A 22088-nucleotide genomic window follows, 5' to 3' on the forward strand; every position below is an offset into this window, starting at 1 on the left:
CAATTCCTGGCCCAGGAACTTCTGCATGCCATGGTGTGGCCAAAAAGCATTCTGCTGTAGAAGATACAGGATTTTTATATCAGTATGGAGTAAAACTCAGGATAGTTTGACTTAGTTCTGAGTTATGCACACATATTTTTTTAAGAGGTAAGTAATTAGTTCCCGTTGTGGCTCAGTAGAAATGAATCTTACTAGCATCCATGAGGATGCAGGTACAATACCTGGGCTTGCTCAGTGGGTTAAGGACATGGCATTGCTGTAAACTGTGGTGTAGGTCACAGGTGCAGCTCAGATCCCATGTTGCTGTGGCGTAGGCCAGCAGCACAGCTCCGATTTGACCCCTAGCCTGGGAACCTCCATATGTCATGGGTGTGGCCCTAAAAAAAGACTAAATAAACAAGAGATAAGTAATTTTTTTTTTGACTTGTTATCTGTGCTGATAGGTTTTCCTGATCTTTGCATGGTGAGCTGTTTTTAGATGTGAGAATACATTTGATGAAAACACAATTTACTTCTAGCTCATTGCCAACATGTGTATAGTTCAACCTCTTGGCAAACACAAGAATTTATAGACTAGTTATAAGTATGCTATGAAATTTAGTTCCACTTCTATCATATGTGTTATTAAATGTACTAAAATATTTATAGCTTGAGAAATCACTTCCTTACTGCAAAAAAATAAAAATACTGTGATGGAATATACTGTAGGTTTGAATTAAATACCTGTATTTTGAAATGATGTAAAGTACTTCTTTATGGCATCAAAATTTTTACTTCAGTTTCCTGGGAGTTCTTGTTGTGGTGCAGCTGAAATGAATCCGACTAGTATCCATGAGGATGCGGGTTCAATCCCTGGCCTTGCTCAGTGAGTTAAGGATCTGGCATTGACGTGAGCTGTGATATAGGTTGCAGATGCAGCTTGGATCCTGCGTTGCTGTGGCATAGGCTGGCATCTGTAGCTCCAATTTGACCCCTAGCCTGGGAACCTCCATGTGCTATGGGTGCAGCCCTAAAAAGCAAAAATGTTGTGGCTACTTTTTGAAAGCAGCTGGTTGCTTATAGGAGAAAACTGTATTTCCTTGAGATTGGGCATGCTAGTGCCTAGGGTCTGGATGATTATTGAAGAATAAAGCAGCAGTGACAGCCTAGGAAACAACTTCCGTTCTTAACATTCTGTGCTTTTTTATCTTTAAACTTTATGGATTCCCCTGACTATATTCTCTAGGACCTGACAGGGATAGTGTGTGAAAAAATACTCAAGTATGTGTCATAAAAAGTGCCTGGGCCAGTTAGTTCAGGGAGGAGCATGATGGTCATAAGGGCAAGATTATGAGTTGGGTGCTGTTGGTTTCATGGCTATAGCCTGCTTGCTGGACAGAGTCTAGTCCTGAGAACTGTTTCTCTCATGGTGGGTGTAGCTCATGAACATAATTATATGAACCACAGCTGTGAGAGGATATTAACACAGTACTTCCCAACTCTTCCTTGATCATAAGAACCATCTAGAAAGCTTGTGGAAAAAAATTCAGATTTTTTTTTTGTCTTTTTTTTTTTTTTTTTTTTTTTCCTTTTCTAGGGCCACTCCCATGGCATATGGAGGTTCCCAGGCTAGGGGTCTAATCAGAGCTGTAGCCACCAGCCTACGCCAGAGCTCACGGCAACACCGGATCCTTAACCCACTGAACAAGGCCAGGGATCGAACCTGCAACCTTATGGTTCCTAGTTGGATTCGTTAACCACTGAGCCACGACGGGAACTCCCAAAATTCAGATTTTGATACTGATTACTTTTACTGGACTGGGCTAGACACTTTAATAAGAAAGATAACGTATAACACTTTGACTCACAGTTGAAAGCAGTGCGCATCACCAGATTTGGGAATAAGTGCCATTATTTTTGCCTAGATTTCAAAATAATCATTTCTAATATCTCTTAACACATTTACAAGTAATCTTGTGGAAATCTTCCGAGAACATTTATATGATTTATCTAACAACCATTTACTTTTATAGGAAGATAGTCAAGAAGAAAATGTACTTGCTGTTTTGCTTTTGATTTTCTAAAAACCATGTTTCCAGCAATGCGTAGTCTGCTGCTGAAGGACATGGCTGGCTGGGTTAGGGTAGAGTCCTAATAGGGAGATGAATGAAAATGCTTCACGTGGGAATTAAATCCTTGGAATATATCCTATTAAATCCAAACCCTAACCAGTTAAACTAATTGGATGTAGGTGACTAAACATGGTTCCTATTAACTGTATTTTTAATAGAAAGGCTTTACAATGGAAGTGGAAGAAAATGTTCATGAGTTTTAAAAAGCCAAGTATGGGTTGTGGACCACTGCTTCACTTGTCCCTATTTTTTAATTTCTTTAATGTCTCAACCTAATACCTTACAGTTACTCAATAAAACATGAATATGAAGAGCATCGTCTCCAGTTGAAGGGAGAATGAGCTAGTACACATTAGGAGTGGAAAGAAGGAAGACCAGTGCAGACAGTACAGAGGAGCAGGGTCTCCAGGGGGACAGTGCGGAGGCAAAGTTCACTGGCGAACTCAAGGTCGATCCTGTACCAGATGCCTTCCGCCTTCTGCGTCTTTCGTAAATATTTGTCTGTCTTTGTTTCAACTTTGAAAGTCACCTCTCTCTCACGTCTCTCTAATCTGGTGGTGGTGTTTTTTGTTTGTTTGTTTGTTTTGGTTTTTTTTTGTTTTTAATAAGCCCTGAATGTTTGGGTTTACTATGAAAACAATACATGATTATCTAAATATATGTTAGTGATTTGGGAGAAAGAAAAAGAAAATTAAAATTATCTTTTATTTCTAACAAAGTAGCAAAGATTGCATTGAGTCTACCTATTGGTTCTGCCCTTGGGAACTACAGAAAACATGACTGATTTTTCTTGCTCAAGTGAGTGTAAGCTTAATGAATGTAAACTCCTCTGTGCCTAGAAAATTGCCCGAGAATAGACACTCAATAAATATGTGATAATTATTTGATTACATTTACTCTATTTTCTCTTCCCATAAGGTTTTAAGTGACTTTGATTAATGACCTGCGTACTTTGGATCTCTGATTACCTCTGCTCTAAGAGCTGATGGTTTCTTATTTGGGTGTGTGTTCAGTCTGGACATGAGTCTGAATCAGGGTGCAGGCCTGGGCAAGGAGACATAGCATGGACACCCCTGATGATAGTGGGATCCTAGCTTTGGTTGTGGACTTAGGATTAAAGAGGAAGAAATTTTATGAAGATTCAGTCTTTGAACTATATTCCTATACTCTTTTTTTTTTTTTTTCCTTTGTCTTTTTTGCCTTTTCTGGGGCTGCTCCCAGGATGGCATATGGAAGTTCCCAGGCTAGAGATCTAATCAGAGCTGTAGCTGCCGGCCTATGCCAGAGCCACAGCAACATGGGATCTGAGCCGCGTCTGCAACCTACACCACAGCTCAAGGCAATGCCGGATCCTTAACCCACTGAGCAAGGTCAGGGATCAAACCTGCAACCTCATGGTTCCTAGTTGGATTTGTTAACCACTGAGCCATTACGGGAACTCCATATTCCTGTACTCTTAATTGACTGTTTCCCTAACCCCAGATGTCTGTTTTCAAAATACAGTGTAGTAAGTTTGGGTGTCATGCAGATTGAAGTCTGGGTTGTGGACCATTGGGAAAAATAGTCTATATTGATCATTTTAAAAGAAATAATGCCTTTGCAGGTAGGTAAGCATTTTTAAACTGTATTCTATTAGAATCTAGTTAAGATAAACTGACTGAAAAAGAGAGGGCTTTGACATGGGCTCTCTCTAGAATAACCCAGGGCCAGAAATAAGAATGTAGCATTTAACTTGTGATTCATTCCTTTATTCAGCCTTTATTGAATACCTTGTATCATTAGACATGAAAATAGTTACTGTGAATATACAAATAAATAAAATATAATTCCTACCCCCAAGAAATGTAGAGTTGAATCAAAGTACAGAATAAATTAGTCTTCAGTGTGATAGAGTATAGAGCACATAATGTGAAGGCTCTACTTCAGCGTGATAGGTTCTAGGACAAAGGAAGGCATGGAGCTGAACAATTAAATTAGAGTGGGGGTATTAGAAAATATAGAGGACCCTAATGGAGTGTACAGGGTTAGTTAGGGCCCCAGAGTTTGGTGTGCGTGCGTGCGTGCGTGCGTGTGTGTGTGTAAGGATGTGTAGTTAGTAGGGGAGGTGGAGTGTTTCTCCTTTGTCTCCTGAATAAAATCTAAACTTATTACAATGAGAATCAGAGTGTGGCTTTTGCAAAGCTTGTCACCCATGCCCAGTTTCCTGTCTTGTCTTTTCCTAAGCCCTTTCACTCTCTGGGCCTTTTCCAGGCTGATCTTCAGCTTGTACACATTGGTCCCACCTATAATCCATTCTGATTGTCAGTTTATCCATTTGGATTGGTCAGTACTTATAGATCCTTTGCTATCCTGACTTCAGATGGCTTTACTAGCATATGCTAGCATTTTCTTGTAGCAAAGTTATCGATGCAGCAGTGCTCAACTGAAATGCCACCTGCCCCACGAGAGTTCTCGAATCCTTCCAGCCTGATGGGACTGGACGTCTCTTACACCTAAGTCATACTTTTAAATTACAGTGTTCTGTTCACATTTTACCTTGATTTAGAGCTGTAAAGACCTATATCTTTTACTAGCTTATAAATTTCTAGTGATCTATTGTCCTTTAACTTTGCATAATACTTTGTAATTATTTACTTTCTCATTTTACTTGTGATTTACCTACCTGTAGATGTATCTTATCTCCCTCATTAGGTGGTAAACTCCTGGAAGGCAGCGATCATAATTAATCTTCTTTATGTGCCGCATAATATCTAGTACACTAATGAGCATATAAGAATTTATTGAATTAATGATTTTTCTTTGATATCTTGGCAGAAATGTCACAAAGAGTAAGCATTTTTACAACCAGGGATTTCTAAGATATATTGTAAGCTACTGGAAGTATCTTGATGCTAGAGAAGAAATTTGGGGTAGACACATACACACATTAGCATGTATAAATCAGAAATGGTTATATCTAAAAAGATGATAATTTTTTTGTCTGAAATCATGACTAGTAATATGTCCTACTTATTTCCAGAATGTCTTATATTACACTATATTCTAATTCATATCTGAGTCGAGTCTTTTTATCATAAAACTGAGATCCTTGCCTTTGCATTCATTGGTATTTAAGGCCAACTGTGAGGTTTTCTTTTTAAATTGTGATTTTGTGGCACTTTCAGAATCTCAAACTCACGGCGTAATAGTCTGAGAAATCCCTATGAATTTCGGCGCCATTAATGTGTAGGAATTTTAAATGGGTAGTGTTGATTTAGGTTAGTTTTCTCAGAGTAATTGATGACTGACTGTAGCATCCTGACTGGGACGTCCTCCAGAAGATTATTTTTGCGTAAACATTGTTAGAGTTGAGATTAGATGGTTAGGAGTTGCTTTTCTGTTTCATACAAATGACTCTTCAATTAAACACACATTCACAGGGGATGAGGGCCAGTGGGGCTTAAAGAGCAAAGCAGGGTTCATCCTTGAACTCTTATGCCTCTCACTTCATCAGTTTTCTCAGTTAAGATTTCAGACTTTCTGGCTTTATGTATTTTTACAACTTTCCCATCACAGATCAGTACTGTTCCCAAGTGGAACTTGGGTCCCCTCACCTGCTGGTCTGCAAAGCTAATCTGCTGACACCAGTTGTAATGAAGGAAAGTACAGTGTTTACTTTCCTGCAAGAAGTAAACTGTGCTTACCCCAAGCAAGGAGTGTGGTTGGCTCACACTCAAAAGACTTGAACTCCCTGATGACTTTCAAGGAAGAGGGTTTTTAAAGGCAACGTTTGGGATAAGGGCCACACAGGGCATGACCTTCTGTTGGTTGATGTTCTCAACTGAAAAAAATGTACAACGTGAGAAGTTGCGAGTTAAGTTTTATTTGGGGCAAAATGAGGACTTTAGCCTGGGAGGCAGCATTTCAGATAGCTCTGAAAAACTGCTCCATAGAGGTAGGGGGAAGATCAGTATATATGTGATTTTGATGAAGGGGAGAGATACAAGCAGTAGAGCACACATTTTGCAGAATGTTGCTGCTAGTCTTGTGAAGGTTGCTGCTAGTCACGAGGATTTTAGTGCTTTTCTAGATATGAGGAGATGCAAAAATTGGGATCATAAAATCTTCTCCTAACAATATCTGACTATCTGAGGACCTGTTCTTCCAGTTTTCCCGGAGCAGAGTGTCTTATGCCTGATCTCCACCCTGAACTCTTTGGGGGTGTTGAGGGTCAGCAGCTGCAGCAGCTCAAGATTTACTCCTAGTAAAGGCAGATGGCCAGTGGCAAGGTAACAGGGTGATGTTTCAGGAATCTTAATCTTCAGCTTTCTGGTTTCAACCAGCCTGGGGTCTAGTGAAACTGAGTAGAACCTTGTGGGGATTCTGGGCACAAAAGCCTTTCTGGGCCCCCCATTTCTTGCCAGCTGGGAATAGGCTTCAACCTCCATGACCTTCCATGAGTTCCAAATGGCAGGTCTAAACAGTTCTAATCAGAAACGGATGCCAAGGTAAGAGAGGAGCGGTCAGGAAACACTGGTGCATCCTTGGGGAAGAGTCCTGGTTTCTCCTCAAGGAATAGACATAACAGTATCTTTGAGCTCTTCTGCAGAACTAAACCCCAACAAATAAAAGATACTAACTACTTGATGTAGCATTCTTCATTCCAGACAGAAGGACCACCAGAACCAGTCCTGGGGCCACCAAACACCAGCTTTGAAGAAGAATGAAAACTTCCATCTATGTTGATCCTTATCTGCAGCCCTATTTTCCACTCCAAAACTAGACCACCTCCTGTTCTTTCCCAAAGGAGGGCACAGTCTTTAGGGCATTAGTCTGCTGTGGCTTTCTTTGGCTGGCAAAGCAGTAAAGCTATTTTTTTTTCCTCCTTCACCCAGAAGCCTGTCTCAACATTTTTATTTGGCACCAGTGGACTGAGGCCAAGTTTCAGCAACACTAGTGCTTATGATCAGCATGTAGTCACCATCTTCCACCTGATTGAGAGGGGTCTTAATTCCTACAGAAGAACTCAAAAACGTGTCAGATTGTTAATTATATCTCTTGAGGAGCAACCAGGACTCTGCTTTATCATTGCATTATTGTTTCTTGACTGCTTTTCCTTTGTTTCCGCCTTCCCTCATTTCCCTAATTAGTAACTGCTTGTGCCTGCTATTTGGAACTCAGGGAAAGCCTAGGAGACTAAAGTCTTTTTCTCTAGACAAGAAATGGGGGACCAGTCTTTATGCCTGGGAGAGCCCTGCAGGGTCCTGCTTAGTTTCCGTCCCCCTTTTTTCTTTGATATTTTTCAATCCTGAGGGGCACAGGGTAGGACAAGAAAGGGAATAAAGTTTTAGATAGAGAGGTTAATCATGAACTCAGAAGGTGAACTTTGGTTTTATGTTCTATGGGTGATCTCGGGTGGCTATGAGGTGGCTATGGCATGTGGTGGCTTGAAGCAGAATCTCAGTTCCCCAGGCAGTGATAGAACCCAGGCCCTGGTGGTAAGAAGGCTAAATCCTAACCACTAGACCACAAAGGCCAGCAGATTGGAGCAGGGGCCTAGTTCTTTGTCTGCTTCGAAGAAAGAATTCAGCAAAGAGATGGAAAGTAGTGAAAAAAAGTGCTTATTAGGAAAAAAAAAAAGTACACTCAGATAGACAAGGGAAGGCTCAGAGAAGGATTAATGCCTTTGCGATGGTTTAATCATTTATATGATGGCAGTCTTTTCGGTTCCTTCTTGGCCAGTCATCTTGCTTTGTCTGTCTGAGGGTCATCCCCTGTGTGTGTGCACATCTTTTAGCCAAGATTGATTCTAGTGCAGGGGGTCTCTGGGAGGCTGACAGAACCTATTGTGATATGGCACCCCCTCCCTTCTCTGACCCCTGATGAACCTTTCTGTGCATGTGTAATTTGGGGGGTCTCCTTAATCTCAAGAATGAAGAATATGTGGTTTCCCTATCTTTCATCCAAACAGGAAAACAGGACTCAGCCCCTCCTTGCTTCTGCTGTCTTACCTTTTTTTTTTTTTTTTTTTTTTTTTTTTTTGTCTTTTGTCTTTCTAGGGCCACACCCATGGCCAATGGAAGTTCCTAGGCTAGGGGTCTAATCAGAGCTACAGCTGCCAGCCTAACCACAGCCACAGCCATGTCAGATCCAAGCAGCGTCTGTAATCTACACGATAGCTCACAGCAATGCTGGATCCTCAACCCACTGAGCGAGGCCAGGGATCGAACCTGCAAACTCATGGTTCCTACTCAGATTCATTTCCACTGCGCCATGACAGGGAACTCCATTATTGTATCTTGAAGAATCTGTTCACAGGGGACAGATTCCAGCTGCTCAGCCTGTGGCCCATCTACCTCCTGCCTCAGGGAGACTTGGTACCACTCTTCAGAGTGATCAGTGGGAATGGAGGATGAATATTATAACTCTGTCTCTAAAGCTAACTGCCTCTCTACTAAATTCCAAGTATAATTTAAATAACTGAATCAGATCATATACTGTGATCAAGTGTGATTCATCTCAGGTTCACAAGGATGGTTCAACATATGCAAATAAATCAATGTCATACAGCACATTAACAAAAGAAAAGTCAAAAACCCCATGAACATCTCAATAGATGCAGAAAAAGCGTTTGACAAAATCCAACATCCATTCCTGATAAAAACTCTTACCAAAATGGATATAGAGGGAACATACCTTAACATAATAAAAGCTATTTATGACAAACCCACAGCCAATATAATACTCAATGGAGAAAAGCTGAAAGCCTTCCCACTAAAATCTGGAAGAAAACAAAGATGTCCACTCACCACTTTTATTCAACATAGTATTGGAAGTCATAGCCACAGCAATCAGAGAAACAAAAGAAATAAAAGGTATCCAAATTGGAAGAGAAGAGGTAAAATTGTCACTCTATGCATATGACATAATCTATATATAGAAAACCCTAAAGACTCCACACAAAAACTACTCGAACTGATCGGTGAATTCAGCCAGGCAGCAGGATACAAGATTAGCATTCAGTAATCAGTTGCATTTCTGTATACTAACAATGAAATATTAGAAAAGGAATATAAAAATACAATACTTTTTAAAATTGCACCTCAAAAAGGTAAATACCTAAGGATAAAACTGACCAAGGAGATGAAAAACTTATATGCCGAGAACTATAAAACATCAATCAAGGAAATTAAAGAAGATTCAAAAAAATGGAAAGATAGTCCATGCTCCTGAGTTAGAAGAAGAATTAATGTTATTAAAATGCCCATACTACTCAAAGCAATCTATAGATTCAGTGCAATCCCTATCAAATTACCTATGACCTTTTTCACAGAACTACAACAAACAATCCAGAAATGTATATGAAACCACAAAAGACCCAAAATTGCCAAAGCAATCCTGAGGAATAAAAACCAAGCAGGAGGCATAGCTCTCCCAGACTTCAGGCAATATTAACAAAGTGACAGTAATCAAGATAGTGTGGTACTGGTACAAAAACTAACATAGAGATCAATGGAACAGAATAGAGAACCCAGAAATAAACCCAGGCACTTACGGTCAATTAATCTTAAACAAAAGAGACGAACATAAAATGGGAGAAAAGGTAGTATCTTCAGCAAGTGGTGCTAGGAAACCTGGACAGCTGCATGTAAATCGATACAACTAGAACACACCCTCACACCATGCACAAAAATAAGGTCAAAGTGGCTTAAAGACTTAAACATAAGACACCATAAATCTCCTAGAAGAGAACATAGGGAGAACATTCTCTGACATCAACCATACAAATGTTTTCTTAGGTTGGTCGCCCAAGGAAATAGAAATAAAAACAAAAATATAAACCAACAGGACCTAATCAAACTTACAAGCTTTTGTGCAATAAAGGAAACCATAAAAAAAAAAAGAAAGATATCCTACAGAATAAAAAAAATACAAATGATGCAACCGACAAGGGCTTAATCTCCAAAATATACAAAGAGCTCATACAACTCAACAGTGAAAAACCAAACAACCTAATTGAAAAATGGTCAGAAAACCTGAATAGAATAGACATTTCCCTAAAGAAGACCTACAGCTGGCCAACAGGCACATGAAAAAAATGCTCAACATCACTAATTTTTAGAGAAATGCAAATCAAGACTACAATGAGGTAGCACTTCACACCAGTTAGAATGGCCATCATTAGTAAGTCTACAAATAAATGCTGGAGAGGATGTGGAGAAAAGTAAACCCTTCTACACTGTTGGTGGGAATGTAAATTGTTATAACCAATATGGAAAACAGTATAGAGGTACCTCTAAATGTAGAACTGTAATATGATTTAGGAATCCCACTCCTTGCATATATCTGGACAAAACTTTCATTGAAAAAGATACATGTACTCCTATGTTCACTGCAGTATTATTCACAATAGCTAAGATATGGAAACAACCTAAATGTCCTTTGACAGATGAATGGATTAAGAAGATGTGGTACATATCACAATAGAATACTCCTTAGCCATAAAAAAGAACAAAATAGGAGTTCCTATCGTGGCGCAGTGGTTAACGAATCCGACTAGGAACCATGAGGTTGCGGGTTCGATCCCTGCTCTTGCTCAGTGGGTTAACGATCCAGCGTTGCCATGAGCTGTGGTGTAGGTCGCAGACATGGCTCGGATCCTGCGTTGCTGTGGCTCTGGCGTAGGCTACAGCTCTGATTCGACCCCTAGCCTGGGAATCTCCATATGCCGCGGGAGCGGCCCAAGAAAAGGCAAAAAAGACAAATAAATAAATAAATAAATGTGGAAAGATCACGGTCAATTTAAAAAAAAAAAAAAAAAAAGAACAAAATAATGCCTTTTGTAACAACCTGGATGGAACTAGAGACTCTAATACTAAATGAAGTATGTCGGAAAGAGAAAGACAGACACCCTATTATATCACTTATATGTGGAATCTAATCCATAGCATAAGTGAACCTAGCTCCAGAAAAGAAAGAAACTCATGGACATGGAGAACAGACTTGTGGTTGCCAAGAGAGAGGGAGAAGGAGTGGGATGGACTGGGAATTTCGGGTTAGTAGATGCAAACTTTAGCATTTGGAGTAGTTAGGCAATGAGAGCCTGCTGTATAGCACAGCGAACTTTATCTAATCACTTGTAATGGAACATGATGGAAGATAATGTAAGAAAAAATATGTATATATATGTGTATATGGGATAGACATGATGTAAAATTTGGTTGTGATGATTGTTGTACATCTATAAATGTAATAAAATTCATTAAGTATTAAAAAATTCTTTTTTTCAAAAAATAACTGAATCAGGTGGGAGGCTAGCTGTTAAAATTTTGCACCTAAAGTCTTCATCGGTACAATTAAACCAGACATCTAGAAGCAAGGATCTGATCCACCCATAAAAGAATGGTTGACCTGTCTATCTACATACGAAGAACTATTTCTTTGCAGGCCGCTGGTTGTGGCATCCAGGTTGGGAATTGTGTAGTGAGATGGTGTGCATGGACTCATTAGTTAAGTCAGGATTCAGAATCTGATTCTGTGATTTCATTACTCTGAGATGTTTGCAAGTAATTTAATTTCCTTGGGCTATGTGACATTTCAGGGGAGATGTATCTTTCTGGAGCAGTCAGAGCAATGTTGATGAAGAAATGTATCACTTTTGAGGCTGGTTATACAAGACTTGGATAAGCCAAGAAGGGTGGCCCTTCAAAGCTACAGTGTGATGAATTATAGGATAGTTAAAGATGCATATGCAGTTCTAGGCAGTATCTGTAAACATCCTTTCATGGCTAATACTCTGTGTGCAGTCATTGTACAACTACTTAGAAAGGTCGAAAGTGCTTATGGTATCGTGGTTGGGATTAGGGGATGTAGTGTCCTCATGTTCAATGGATGGAGTGGCTTCTCTGATTCTTTTTGTTTTTAGTCAGCTTTGCTCAGGAATAATTTCCCATGAGAAAATTCGTTCGTTTTAAACATATCGTTGAATTTGTTTTGAAATGATAAACAGTTGTATTCACCGCCCAGCAAAGATTAAAACTTGTCCCTCATCCCCAAAATTTCCTTTCTGTCCCTCAGCAGCTGATCCCTTCCTCCCTACATTCTGACTCCCACAGCCTTGTAGAACGGAATTACACAGCTTGTTTTCTTTTGTGTCTGACTTTTTAAGAAAAATCTATCAAATGCCTTTGAGATTCACCCATGTTATTGTATGTATCAGTAGTTTGTACCTTTTCACCGTCTGGTAGGGTTCTGTTACACAGGAACACCACAGTTTTGTTGAAACAATGCAGTTGAGGGATTTGATTCTTAGGAACTGCTGGTTTAGTTGGAATCTGTTATCATTTTTTAGGTGCTTCTTTGAGAGGAATGTTAGTTCTTTTCATTAGAGCTAAACAAAAGTGTCAAAGCTGCCACTTCAAACCTAGAGGTTATGTAAACAGTAGAAGGCACTCATATGGGGCCTATGTTTTCTCTATCTCAGTGAAAATTCTGCAAAAGCTAGCTCAGTATTGCTAGATTTTTATGGAATAAGACAATGAATGTAAAACTGTTGTGGAATAAGTTGGTCTCAAGTCTCTCAACTTACACTGTGATCTTGAATGTATGTGATAACTGATTTTAGTCTACCTGTGACTATAATTTTCTCAGTAATTGTGATTTCTTTTAACTAAATTCAAGCATTTCATGATATAGTTGAAAATGTACTTTTGGTATTAACCTACATAGAATGGAAATTTATACTTTGCTTAAGGAAAACCAAAGATACTTGGTTTTGCTTCTTATAAGCTTAGCAGTAGCAATATTTAGTCATTTGCTTTGGCAAGTTTTTATTAAAAAGTATTTATGCAATCAAATTACTAAGCTCTCTATGCATGTCAACATTATTGGGTTGTTGAATCAAAATAGAAGGTAAAAATGATTGGCACATTTAAAAGAAAATTTATAATAGAGGTCTTGGTATTAAAGAACCCTTCACTACAAACTGAGGACATTTTTTCTTGAATTATCGAATGGATTAGTTTAGTAATATATTTTAGTCTGTTGGTTATCAAATACTGTAAATCAGAGGTCCCAAAGCTATCCATGCATAGCTCTGAATCATTTTGGGGTATTGGAGGAGGGGGGAAATGCGTATGCAAAGATGCCATGTTTGTCAGATCATGCATGAAGTCAAAATAAATTTTCAGAGTGAGATGGTTTTGAGCAGCTGCAGGAAGTCAGTTTACAACTAAATTTAATCAGAGGCATTGTTCTTTATGGCTATTCTATTTCATAAAGTATGTTCCTGACAAAACCCTTTTCCTTTCCTGCACCGTGCATGGAGTCTTCAGAAATAAATTACCTTCAGAGGATTTTTCAGAGAAACCTGGATCATCAGTCAAAAGTTTTGGGTTAACACATGGCTCTATTAATTTAACTTAAAAAAAAAAAAGCTGAAATTTTTTTTAGCATTGTTAATACCATTTAAGAGCTCATGTATTTCATCACTTCGTTTTGCTTATTTTCAATATATTATTAGAGTACTGAGTTAAGTAATAATTGAGTAATCGCATAATACATATATGTTGTATATTCACAATATAATCATGTATATACCATGTGTGCAATATATAATACATGTTACATAAATAAAACATGTAATCACATAATACCACACACATATATATTTAATTGTGTATGTATATATCTATAATTTTTTAAAAATTGTGGAATGATCTCTCATTTTCCACATGGCCTTAAGTGAGTACACCTAAGTATGTACACATAACACACACACACACCTAGTACACTAGATACTTCCTGCATGTTTTTTTGTTATTAAAATTCTGTTTTTGTCTCATGGGCCCAAGGTAAGCAGAATAACTCTAACAACAAGATAGCATATATTACTTGCTGACACATCATTATAGGGCATGAAATTTGAGTTGATGATGGGGTTTTACCTAAGCCAGCTGTGGCCTTCCTGTTGTTAGGGGACAGAAAAGTGACAGCTGGAATTTAGCTAGCAAGGTCAATAAACTTCATGGGAAAATATCCAAATGGCAGTTACACCAAGACGAGCCTTGAGCTATGGTGTGGCAATCCCAGCTTACAGATCTAAGAGTTGAATTCCTTGAAAACTTGAGTTTTGCCTCTGTAGCCACAGAGTTTGAGAATATGCTAAAGAATCTCAGAAAGGACATTTAAAATACAACACAAAAATACTTTACCACCGAGAGGGAAAAAGTTACTGTGTGTATGTATGTGTATGTGTATATATACACACATATATACTTTTTTTTTTAATCTTCCACCATGGTCTGTCACAGGAGATTGGTTATCATTCCTTGTGCAATACAGTGGGCCTCATTGTCAAGATACTTTAACAGAACACCATATCTGATTCATTTCTGAAAACTATAAAAAATCTTTTAAAAATTCATTTACAAAAAAATCCCTCTTTTGCTTTTTCTGAGTGTTACCATACTTATGTTTCAAAACTTGGCTTGGAGTTCCCGTCCGACTAGGAACCATGAGGCTGTGGGTTCAATCCCTGGCCTTGCTCAGTGGATTAAGGATCCGGCATTGCCAGGAGCTGAGGTGTAGGTTGCAGACGCGGCTCGGATCCCGTGATGCTGTGGCTCTGGTGTAGGCTGGCAGCTAGAGCTCTGATTTGACCCCTAGCATGGGAACCTCCATATGCTGCCGGAGCGGCCCAAGAAATGGCAAAAAGACAAAACAAACAAACAAATAAAAAAAAACCTTGTGTTATGTTTCCTAGTAAGTAGCAGTTTCTGTATCTAAGTCAGGCACAAATTCTCTAAGCCACCCTTTACTGTCACTCCACATTATGTTGAAAATCAATGGATGTTTCTGCTTAATGGTACAAAACTCTTTGTTCATGTTTTATTTATCTTTGGAAAATAACCCTACCATCCAGGAGGAGATTTGACAAATAATAGATGATAAATAAACATTTTAAATTAAGCAGTATTACTCTTTTTAGCTAGTTCTCCCTGAAAGTAATTATAATTTCCCTGCAAGTAAGCCAGTAGATGACAAATCCTGAATGAACTAAGGATATTTCTTGGTTAGATTTCTTACTTTGCCAGGTAGGGCTCAGTTATTCCAAATCTGTTTTATTCCATTGATCCACTAAGTGTGTTTCCCTTTTCATAGCATTTATCACAACACATTGAAATCACCCTTTGGCACATCCCACCAGCCTGTAACCCCAATGGAGTCTTATTGTCTGACTTTTTCCCTGTCTCATCCCCAGTAATTAGTTCATTATGGGCCTAGTAGTTCCTAAAGAATGATGAGACATGATCTTCCAGAGAATTTTAATATATTTCCTATTACAGATTAATTGTAAAAGCGTATTTCTGACACAGTAATGGGATATGGAAGCTTGCAGGCTAGTGGTCGAATCGGAGGTGTAGCTGCCGGCCTAAGCCACAGCCACAGCAACGTGGGATCTGAGCCGTGTCTGCAGCCTACACTACAGTTCATGGCAATGCCGGATCCTTAACCCACTGAGCAAGGCCAGGGATCAAACCTACATCCTCCTGGATACTAGTCAGGTTCATTTCTGCTGAGCCATGACAGGAACTCACTTCCTAACTATTTTAAATCCCATTCTTATGATTAATTATTTTCCTAAAGGGGGGGGGGTAATTTTTCTAGATAGCTTTTGTGTTAAAAAAAATGTTCCTAATATTTCCAAGACAAATTACATTGCACAACATAAGGCTTTCTTTACCTCATCTGGATCTCTGACAATTGAGTAAGAGAATACAACTTTCTATTGATTTGTAATATGTGAAAAGACTTCATTATTTGGAAGTACAGTTTTGCTTTAAGAATACAATGATATATATATGTGTGTGTATGTATATATATATATATCTTTATAAAACTTTCTTGATTTGTCTTTTTGACATGATGTTTCCCCAGATTCATTCCTTAATTAAAGAATATTGACATCAGGGACTAGACAATCACAGGGAACATCATTCGTAAGGCTCTTGTCCAAATGAGCAGTAGACAAACTTGAATATTAACTAATGTTATTATCATAAAAAAGAGAAGGTCAAACTTGCCTCCAGATTCTTTTATCTACTGTAAGGACTGAAAAGGGATGTGAAATTTTTTGAAGCTCAGAAGTTTTTCTGTACTTGACTATGATATATGTCATCTACCTTCAAGATAAAATCAGGTGCATGGCCTAAAGATAACGTTTTAGAGACTTCATATAAATTTTTTTTTGTAAAATTAATTGTATTTCCAATTTGCCAGTGGCCACTAGTCAAAGGGTTTTTATGCCAACTCCTGTCGTCAGAGGCAGAGTGATGGGCTGTCTGTAGTCAAACCCACATCTTCGATGTCTCCTTCCCTCTCCTCTGCAAACATTTCCCAGAATCCCCTTCTCCATTTTGTTCCAGATGAGTCTGCACATGTGCACCCCAAGTGTGAAGACTGGAGGGAGAAGAGAAGGAGAGGCTGTTACTCTCCAGAGGTAGTTCCAGCTAGGCCTGTGTGTAGATGATGTGTGAATGGTTCACAGTGCTGCTGGGTGGGTGCCTGCGTATTGCCTGCTATGGTACTTTAAGACATTGATGCAGCTGGAGGTGACTTTTGGCAAATATTTGCTTTCCTGCAGGCTGAGACAATCAGAAAGGCTTCTGGAATAGCTCATGAGAGCCACCAATGTAGTACTGCAGATGGAGATTGCTGAGGATAGCTTTCTGACCTTCGTTCCCCAGCCCTTCCAATAATTATGTAAACCTATATTTCTCTCTATGAAAGCCCTTCCTGCTTATCGTACATAGAGCAGCTTCTTCTTTCCTGATCAAACCCTGACTGAAATGGGCAACATGGTATATATACTGAACAGAGTGGAAAGATTTTTTTTTTTGGTCTTTTTGTGTTTTAGGGCTGCACTGGCGGCATATGGAGGTTTCCAGGCTAGGGTTCGAATTGAAGCTGTAGCCGCTGGCCTACACCAGAGCCACAGCAACATGGGATCTGAGACACTTCTGCGACCTACACCACAGCTTATGGCAACGCCAGATCCTTAACCCACTGAGCGAGGCCAGGGATTGAACCCTTGTCCTCATGGATGCTAGTTGGGTTCGTCAACCACTGAGCCAGGATGGGCACTCCCTGGAAAGATCTTATACATTATGGTCATTCCATACCAGCCCACTTGTTTTTTTTTGTTTGTTTGTTTGTTTGTTTTTTGGCCTAAGTCATTTTTTTTCTTTTTTTCCCTTTTTAGGGTCGCACCTGCAGCATATGGGAATTCCTAGACTAGGGGTCAAATTGGAGATGCAGCTGCTGGCCTACACCACAGCCACAGCAACTCGGGATCTGAGCCTCTTCTGTGACCTATAGTACAGCTCATGGCAACACCAGATTCTTAACCCACTAAGTGAGGCCAGGGATCAAACTTGCATGCTCATGGATACTAGCTGGGTTCATAACCCACTGATCCATGATGGGAACTCCCTCATTTTTTTTTAAAGCAACTCTTGATTTTCTGTTTCGTAGATGTATCCTAATTCGTTTAATGAATCCCCTGTTGAAAGATACTCAGACATTTTCTCCGTTTAAGTTTTTCTTTGTTGTAAACACCATGAACATTTTTTACTTTGCACACTCATGTGAGGTATCTATAGGATAAAGTCCTGAAAGTGAAATTGTTCTGTCCCAAATAGGTGTAGCAGTTACACCAGTAGTGTCTGACTTTTTTTGGAAATCGTCTGTGTGATTGGGTGAGTTAGTTAAATAATCTGAGTTTCACTTTCTCTGGTGGAAACCCCTGAGTTTTTCTAAGAATGATGTCCTGTATATCCTAGGCAGTAATAATGAGTCTAAACATTGAAATCCTTTCTCTTTCTAGAGGACCCATTTAGGAGCATTATGAAAATGTTTTCTGTATTTTATATTTTAAAAATATGTATCACTTGAGGGTAGTTGATTGGGCTTTCAATAAATTAAATCAGAAAGGACCCCATTACCACATGTAACAGAAATAAAGAGGCCATGAGGTGAGACCTTCTTGTTTCATGCCTCCTTCTCTCTGAATTGCCAGAACTCTGTGGAGGGTTGTGTTTGTGTATTTCTAACAGGATATATATTTGTGTGGGAAGCAAGAAATGTTTAGAACATTATTTTCAAGTTTAGAAGTTTTAGTTCTTCCTTGAAACTAGTACCAACACATGTAGTTTCCATAATAAAGTGTGTCCCTTTTTTTCTTTTTTTACGAAAAGCCTCACTAACAATTTGCTTTACCAAGTTGTTATGGTAACACCTACCTTAACACTAGGATTACATTTCGCGTTAGGGAGGTAAGGGTTCCTAGACCTCGGTTTATTTCAGATCTCAATTATGAGACTAAATTGCAAGTTTGATAGTGTCTAATCCATCATCAGTACTCGAGAAGTATTTGTTAAAAGAATGAATGGGTGTGTTAATTACAGGAGGTATTATGACGTATATTTTCATTGAAAACAATCTACTGCCACCTTTAAAAAATATTGACAAATTTAGAAACAGAAAAATGTTTTCTGAGTCGAAGCGTAGTGTTTAAAAAGGCAGCTGAAGCTTAGAATGCAGTTTTCTTGATACAGCCATCATCGTATTTTTTCTTTCATGCAAAATTCACTTATTTATCACTAGCGGCCTCTAGTGTGTATTCAATTTTTTCCTGCTAGGCTGTAAATTAGTAGGTTATTAGTAACTGGAGAGCACTTCCATGTGTTAGAAACAAGAAAAACAACTATAGTTTCTGTCATCGTAGCATTATATCAGTCAGTGAAAAGAACATTTCCACATGATAGTGTATGTAGCCTTATGATTCCTATTACCAGTAATAGGGCGTTCGTGGTGAATTTCCTCCGTGTGGCAGTTAATCTCCAAAGTATACTTGTGATGTGTTGGGAGAAGGAGTTGATGGTCATGCAAGGCATGGACACATTCTAATGCTTTTAATAGGCTGGACTCACGTTAGGATACAGATGGCGGAGGTTATCAAAATACACAGCAGAAGTCTGAACCAAACTGTCCTTATTGCTCAAGTTTAAACAAAACTGTATGCAAGTGATTTTAAACTAATCACAATTACAAATAATAACAGTACAAAAATAAATTAGTTTAAATGAAATCTGACTTAGCTTTTACTTTTGGTGTTTTATTTTTAACCACACACACACACACACACACGCACACACACACACATATACATATACATATATTCCTTTTGTTTTTAAAAGACACATCCTCCCTTATCCCAACTTACCTTCCCACTTATAGAAGTATTTCAAGTTCATTACAATGGAAAATATAAAGGAAAGATACAAAGTGAAAAAGAAAAATAACCTGAAATCTTCTAGATTCTTATTGTTTGTATTTTTACACATCTTTTTCAATCTTATATTTTTCTAAGTTTGTTTCTCTTATTGAGTGTATATATGTATGCATATGTAATAAAATAGGAATTTTTAATGCCTATATTATTTTTTACCATACCTGTTCTATTAACATTATATACATTACCATATCATTAAATATAAATTTTGTTACATTCTTATTTATCATCTATTTTCTGTATATTAGGGATGTGTGTTATTCATAATTTTTTATAACTCTGATGAGTAAAACTTAGATGTATTATTATAAGTAAAATGTGTATGAGTTCCTGGCACTTAAAATAGATTCCTGGGAATTAAGATATGAGATCAGAAGTTATGTATTAAAAAAATCAAATCCAAATTGACAGTTTGCTTTGCAGGATATTTGTGCTTATGCTCACTTTTACCAACAATGTAAGATCATATACATTTCTCTCCACTCTTGCCAGCTTTGTTAATTTGTTGTTGTATGATGTAGAAAATTATGTTCAATTGTTATTTTTCAGTCATTCCATATGAAAGACATTAATTGTAGGAACTGGGTTGTAGCCGAGAACCAAATACGTGACTTCTTTGAACTTTTATGAAGATAGATAATAAGTCAGATAAATAATGAAAACACAGGAGTTCCTGCCATGGCTTAGTGGTTAACGAACCCAGCTAGCACCCATCGGGATGGTGGTTTGATCCCTGACCTCGCTCAGTGGGTGAAGAATCCGGCATTGCTGTGGCTGTGGCGTAGGCTGGCGACTACAGCTCCGATTGGACCCCTAGCCTGGGAACCTCCATATGCCATGGGTGCGGTCCTAAAAAAAAAAAAAAAAAAGACAAAAAATAAAATATAAAGTGTATTACCAGGGATAAGGAGAACAGAAAAGCAGGAGAAGGGATAGCATATTTTGTGGTAGAGTGGGAACAGTTAAAGTGAGGAACCCTCACTGAGAGAGTGACTTCTGAGTTAAACCTGTAGGAGGGGAAGAAGTGAGAAATAGACTTGTATTAGCGCCTCTTGATGGGAGGACCTGCAAAGTCACCTTATAAAGGAATATAGATGGAGAGGGAAAAATAATTATGGATATTTTTGCAAGCCACCTGCCACAAGTAGAAAGAATGAGGGGGAAACTTACTAAGAGGAGAGCAGTTAGAGCGTTAACTGAGGGCCTTTGTAGGTAATACTGATAGTTTCCTCAGTGAGATGGGAAACTGTTGGATGTCTTGAGCAGAGGATTGGTATAAGCTGTCTTATCAGCATTCTAGCCTGGAAGATGTGAAGGAAGAGCAAGATTCAGAATATTCTCTGCCAGAAGAGTCTATAGAACTTTCTGACAAGCCAGTAATGAAGAGTGAAAAAGAAGAATGGGAGATTTTGGCCTGAACCCAAAATCTGATTTTGAACCAAAAAGACTGATTTTTCATGTGATAAGATTTAGAAGATGGTAATAGGACCGTATTGGTGGGAAAAAGAGCAGAGATTCAACGATACATGCGTAGAGTTTGAGGTGTTTGTTACACATCTAACATTGAGTAGATTGTTGACTATGTAAGATTAGAGGTGAGGGAAGATAGGAGCTTCAGAGCCATCATTACATAGAAGGCATTTAAGGCCAAATGACTTGGTAAAATAACCTAGTGAGTGCAGACAGAGGAGGAAAGAGGTCAGGAGACCGAGCTGTGGGCACTTCAGTGTTAAAAAAATTCAAACAAAGTATAAGGACTGTTGAGTAGACAGAGCAGGAGTAACCAGCGAATTAGCAGGAAAACAGGAAACCATAAATGTTAAATCAAATGAAGAAGAGGGATCAAGGAATAGAGAGTAATCAGTTGTGTTATATGCTTCTGATGGATAAAGTAAAATGGGAGAACTGTTCATTAGATATACCAATTTGGCAATAGGTAATCTTTGAGGATAAAAATATAGAGGCTATCTGGGAATTCCTGTTGTGGTGCAGCAGAAATGAATCTGACTAGGAATCATGAGGTTGCGGGTTCAATCCCTGGCCTTATTCAGTGGGTTAAGGATCCAGTTGCTGTGAGCTGTGGTTTAGGTTACAGATGGGTCTCGGATCTGATGTTGCTGTGGCTGTGGTGTAGGCCGGCAGCTGTGGCTCCGGTTGGACCCCTAGCCTGGGAACCTCCATATGCCACGGATGTGGCCCTAAAAAGCAAAAATAAATGAATAAAATAAAAGCTATCTGTACACATACCTACATATATTATGATTATAAATTACATGCAGTCATACACACACACTAAGGCATTTAAATTCCTTTTCTTTGTGTAGTATCTTTTATCTATTTGATTTTTTCCTAGTTGATTTTCTTTCTTTTTGAGTAAACTATTGGTATCAAATCTCTTTGAACAAGGGTAGTCACCCTTTGTCATTTATATTTCTTCTAAATGTTTTCCCTAATATGCCTTTTACATGTGTCAGTGGTGTTTGTCATCTAATGATTTTCTGATTTAGAAGTGACCAATACCTAAGCCATTATCACCAGATTATCAGTTCTTTCAGATTCCTAAAAGGCAGAAATAATTATTACATACTGTAGGGAACTTCCTGAGCTCTGGTCCCTGTCTTTTAGGATAATGGTTCACACATCCA

The 22088-nt window shown here is 38.6% G+C and overlaps 1 protein-coding gene across 13 annotated transcripts in view; it reads left to right on the plus strand.

Annotated features, from left to right (window-relative positions):
- TPK1 (thiamin pyrophosphokinase 1) overlaps positions 1 to 22088 on the plus strand; it is a 373809-nt gene that overhangs the window by 140450 nt on the left and 211271 nt on the right. The window lies entirely within an intron of this gene.

This window comes from Sus scrofa, chromosome 9 (assembly GCF_000003025.6).
Source record: "Sus scrofa isolate TJ Tabasco breed Duroc chromosome 9, Sscrofa11.1, whole genome shotgun sequence".
NCBI lineage: Eukaryota > Metazoa > Chordata > Mammalia > Artiodactyla > Suidae > Sus > Sus scrofa.